General features: G+C 38.9%; 1 long non-coding RNA gene across 1 annotated transcript; it reads right to left on the minus strand.

Annotated features, from left to right (window-relative positions):
- Positions 1-3,382: 3,382 nt before the first annotated feature.
- On the minus strand, positions 3,383-3,723 carry LOC104941305 (uncharacterized). The gene is made up of 2 exons (XR_797884.1): positions 3,652-3,723; positions 3,383-3,617 (listed from the first exon to the last, which is right to left on the minus strand). It is a non-coding gene; the product is annotated as an uncharacterized lncRNA (long non-coding RNA).
- Positions 3,724-5,044: the final 1,321 nt, after the last annotated feature.

Genomic DNA, 5,044 nt, shown 5'->3' on the forward strand with positions numbered 1-5,044 from the left:
CTCCATCGATCAAGCTGGCTGAAACTTTCTCTCCCTCTTCTTCTCATGCTACCTGTCACTCTCCTTTAACTCCTCCGGTGACTTTCTTTTATTTGAGGATAGTTTTTTTTGCCCGGCGCTCACGGGCAAACGGGAGCCTGCTCGCGCTGGCTCCGCAGCAAACAGCTGCTGCGGGGTATTTAAATAGTGCTTCCGAGCCAGCGGGCCATTTATAATGTCGAGCCCTGCTCTCTGTCACTGTGCATGTGTGTAATGTTTGTGTGCAAGTTAGACGGGGCCTGCGTGTGTGCCTGCGTGTGTGACTGTGTCTATGAGGGAGAAAGGAAAGCTCATTTTGGCCGCGGCGGGAAATTGATTTGACAACATAATACTCGATGTTCACGATGTGGTCATTTACGACATCGCATGGAGTGCAATCCACGATGTATCGTGTAAACTCGATATATCGCCCAGCCCTAACATGAACCATAAAGTCAAACCTGTCGTCACTCCAAACGCTGCTCTAATGTGTTACCATCTGTGTGTATATTGGGAAAGGGATGTCCCGATCACCTTTTTTTGCTTCCGATCATTTGATTTTGACAATCTGCCGATACCGATTTTTCCCGATCCGATCTTTATGCAATGCATTAAGACAAAAGAAGGTAACAGATAACAGCTGGTCATCCAACGCGATGAATTCAGCTATCTTGGCTGTTATTTTTGTTGGCCTTTTCACTGTTCTGGGGCAGTTTCTCTTTCCTGAAAGTGTCGGTTGTTTCAGTGCCGTTACCTGAGTGGCCACTGTGTACTCGTCGTGTTGTTGTTTGTGTTTGTTTCTCAGGTGGCGTGTTAGATTGGTCGTGTTGAACGTAGCTCTGTTCTTTCCACCACGCGGAACCTCCGCCTTGAAAACATTGCATCTGGCTGTTACACTGCCTTCACTTTCAATTTTATAATACTTCCAAACTCCTGACATTTTCTCTGTCCCGACTCCCGAGTCACCAGCTGAGCGTAGCCTCTCGTTAGCTTACTGCTACTATTAGACACTGCGCCCCGCCCACTCTGTTGCCAGATTTGAGAGAAATAAGCAACCAAGCCCAAAAGAAGCAACACATGATGTTGTGTAATTCAAAACCAAAATGAAGGCCTCAGGATGACTTTAAGACGTGAAAATGGTCATTTTTGTTTTGTAACATTAAATAATAATTTAAAAATATTTTATAAAAAAATATATATATCCCAATCCTCGATTTTTTTTTCTTCCGATCTTTTGAAAATCACGTGATCGGCTCCGATACCCGATCACGGGATCGGATCGGGACATCTCTAATTGTGGAATGTTTATCTATGTTGTCTGTGGAAATAGTTTTGAGTCTGTATTAGATATATTTCTGTGCTATTCTTCAGAAATGAAATGTTGGATTAATGCAAAATGAGGGACTGAAATGATTACAAGTATTTACAAATGTCACGGATGCCAGGATGTAATATTTCTATGGTATTGCTGATACACTGCTGATGCTTTTGGGAACACTTGATGAAGATTACCAGATGGCTGATCGTCAATTTATGACTTTTTCCTCATGAATCTGAAATTAAAGTAATGAAATCGGCCTGAGTTGATCATATTACTTTTTGTGAAGGCCTATATTTATCTGTAAAGACGGCAAAAGTGATGCACAGCTGTATTTTTTCCACAATTTTGGGTTTCTCTCTCTCAGAATCTCTTGTATGCTGATGTGTGCTTTGCAGCCAGCCACCACTCAGCATTATAATTAGTTAATATGACCAGAGACTATTAATCCCCGCTCTTTAACATCACAGCCCTTCCGGAGCTTCTGTACATAATGCAGACCTCTCTAGTGTCAAAGAAGCTTTGTGGCAGAGCAGCTGTATATTAATAACTCACAAAGGGGAAATAGTTACACCAATTTACCCAAGCAGGATCATGTCTTCATTTAAATTTTTAAGTCAAAGAGAGCTATTGTTCTTTTTGTGGATTATACTAGGAAATAGATTAAGCGTGTATTATTGTCCCCTTTAATTAACTATCCTCACAAGAAAGAGTTTATGAGATTAAAGTGCTGGGGGCTGTTGGAGATTTGGAGGATGTTTAAAACCAACCTCGTCTCCGCGTGTCGTTTGGTAAGCTGGGTAAATTCGTAAAAAGGAAGGGATTAAGAAACACCAGAATACAAGTTAAACAATAATCTTGTTTTAATTATACAAAGTAACAATACAAATACAAAGGAATCACGAAGCACTCTGCAGAGTACTCCGGGCTCAGGTTCTACCACGTGTGAGACAGGTCTCAGGAACGGCCGGTCAAAAACAAGAGCGCCAACCAAAGGAAAACACAGGCTTTCATACTAAAACACAGGAGGAGGTGTGTGCGTGCTTTCCCCCAGAGGTCATCTTATTGGGAGAGACCANACGCACCCTCTTCTTTTATGAGGGAAACATTCCAGAGTCTTGGAGCTATCCCCAAATTAGGATGTCCCCTGCTCCCATCCTTCTCTAAACACAAAGACTTCACCTCAATATATTGGGGAGGGAAAATATACTTTGTCCCTTCAAATTTAAAACACATGAATATATATAAGGTGACATTAAAATGAATATACCAGATTTAACTTTCCTGCCATAACACGTTACTTTAATACTTCAAATAATTCAAATAATCCTTCAGGGCTCAGTTTGGTTTGGTTTATAAGTCTCATTATTTAATCTCTTTGTTTTTGTTGCCCATTACTGTGTTTCTCTGTTTAATGTCAGAGTTGTAGGTCTTTAAACTTTCCTGATTAATTTCAATTTACAACGATATAATGTATGAAAACTTAAAACAAAGAAACACATTGAAATCTTTTGATAAAAAAAAAAAAACATTTAACTAAAACATCTAATAGAGTGTATACCTCAGGTTAGCATACTGAAATGATTACTGGTTGAACAGCAGCTAGGGTTTAATATGAATTGACATTTTGTATTTATTAAAAGGTTTTGCACTTCGATTTTTTCTTTCCAGCAATGATAAGTATTTTAAGCAACAATCTACATTTCAGACATATGATCTTTTTTAAATTCCTCTCTTACTTCTGGCATTAACTATCCTGATGGAATTTCGATCCACGGAACGCTTTTTTTCTTGCCTCTCCTACCGCTTAGATCTAAAGTCCTCCATTACTGATATCAGTGTTGCAAATCTCCAGTCAGGTGGGATCATGGCTCATCTTTTATCCCAGGGCTTGCTGCTTTCAGGCGATTGGGACAAATGTATTTCAGTGAAAATAATCCTCATTTCTGTCATTTTCTCGGTTTAAATAAAGATGAAATTCTAATTTAAAAATACATTTTAGCATCAACTTGTTGTGTCTCGGCAGATCTGTTAGTATTATTTCGCTGTGAGTCTTTATTGTCAAATTCCGTGTCTGCCATTTCCTGTTTTACTTTGTCATTTCCCTTCTCATTTCAGGTAGTTCGACTCCTACCTTGCCTGTTTGCCCACTGACCTGATTATCTGCCCCACCCTTATTGTTTGCACCTGTGGAGTCCTTTGTTTTTATATATTCTGTGTGTTCCCTGTGCTCAGTGCCAGATCGTTTTGAACCCTGTGAATGGCTTACCTTGTTTAACACCTCTCCTTGTGTAACACCTCACCTTGTTTAACACCTCAGTAAAAACCTTTTTATTGAATCATCTTTTGTCTGGAGTTGTGCATTTGGGTCCTATCAGTTTTGTGTGCCCCAGTCGTAACACAACTGTGACAAAATGCTGAACAACAGGCTATGCTGCTTTCTTATGAACAGATGTCAAAACGAAAAATTTGTATCCAGTATAATTGAAACAATCTGTAAAAGTGCCATGGTGAAAATGTTATTAGGGTTTTAAATAGTTTTTGATTATCTGAGGCATGATACAGTGATTATTGACTAACACCAATCTTTGTTTTGTGCAGTGTGATCTCTCTCATTGCAGATACGTTTAATTAACTTTGATTTTCATCTTTAGTTAATTCACACGAAGCAGTGAGGTTTTCCCTGTTTCCCCCCAAACTTTCACAAACAGTTCGAAAAGAAGCAGAGGTAAAAGAAAAAAAGCAATTGTTGTTGCTTTGAATTGTACTTTTGTGTTGCTGGAGACTATGGGTCAGGTCAGTTCAGTTTTAAAGATCACTAACTTACACAGCTACCGGAAGAGTTTGTTTGTGACTGTTAGGGAAAGCACCAAAGTGTTTGAAACTTGTATTACTTTCTGAAACTCAAATCCTATAATATATGAACTTTGTAGTGTCGTAAAGAATATAAATAAAGAATTTGAGATAAGGGAACACATTGATCAGCTCAAAGTGACTTTAGTCAGAACCAAGAGGACATACTGCTGCGGCTGCAACAGACTGAACATGCTTAAAATCATTTATGGAAGATGGTATGATATTTTAACTGCATTGGACATGTTTTCTTTGGATGCTAAATGATGCACAGTCAGAGGTGAAACTAATACTTTCTTTCAGTAAAGACCTTGTTGAGAATAGTGAGGTAGCCAAGAGTAACAACCTGTCCCAAAGGAAAGATACAGAAGTTGAGAGGGTAAAAAAGATGAAGGTTTGAAATGATAACTTGGCACTGAGGATGTGACTCTGTAGCATGAGAGAGAGACTGTCTGGGAGTTATGTTACATCTCTCTGACTGAGAGACAAAGGCTTATTGGATAAGCTCTGGGATCCTGCCTACAGTATAAGGACATCATAACTCTTCATAGGTTTTTAGAGGAACAATGATTTACTGAGTGGCATCAACTCACAGATTTGAAAACTAGCTTGAGGTTGGTTCAAAAACAATCTTCCAAACTGCTCCCAGTGCTATATACTATGTTTCTGACTGAAAATAGGAGATCCTGGCTCTATCAACATAAATAATTAGATGTATTGTATGTTTCTATTATTATTATTATTATTTGTCTTTGAAGGTCATAAAGGTAGCCAATAACACATTGTCTACATACAGTTCCTGCAGGAACCTACATCCTCACTTTTAGGCTTTATGGCCTGGTTTATTGCCAATTG

Source organism: Notothenia coriiceps, unplaced genomic scaffold, assembly GCF_000735185.1.
Source record: "Notothenia coriiceps isolate Sejong01 unplaced genomic scaffold, NC01 NC01_scaffold00003312, whole genome shotgun sequence".
NCBI classification, from domain to species: domain Eukaryota; kingdom Metazoa; phylum Chordata; class Actinopteri; order Perciformes; family Nototheniidae; genus Notothenia; species Notothenia coriiceps.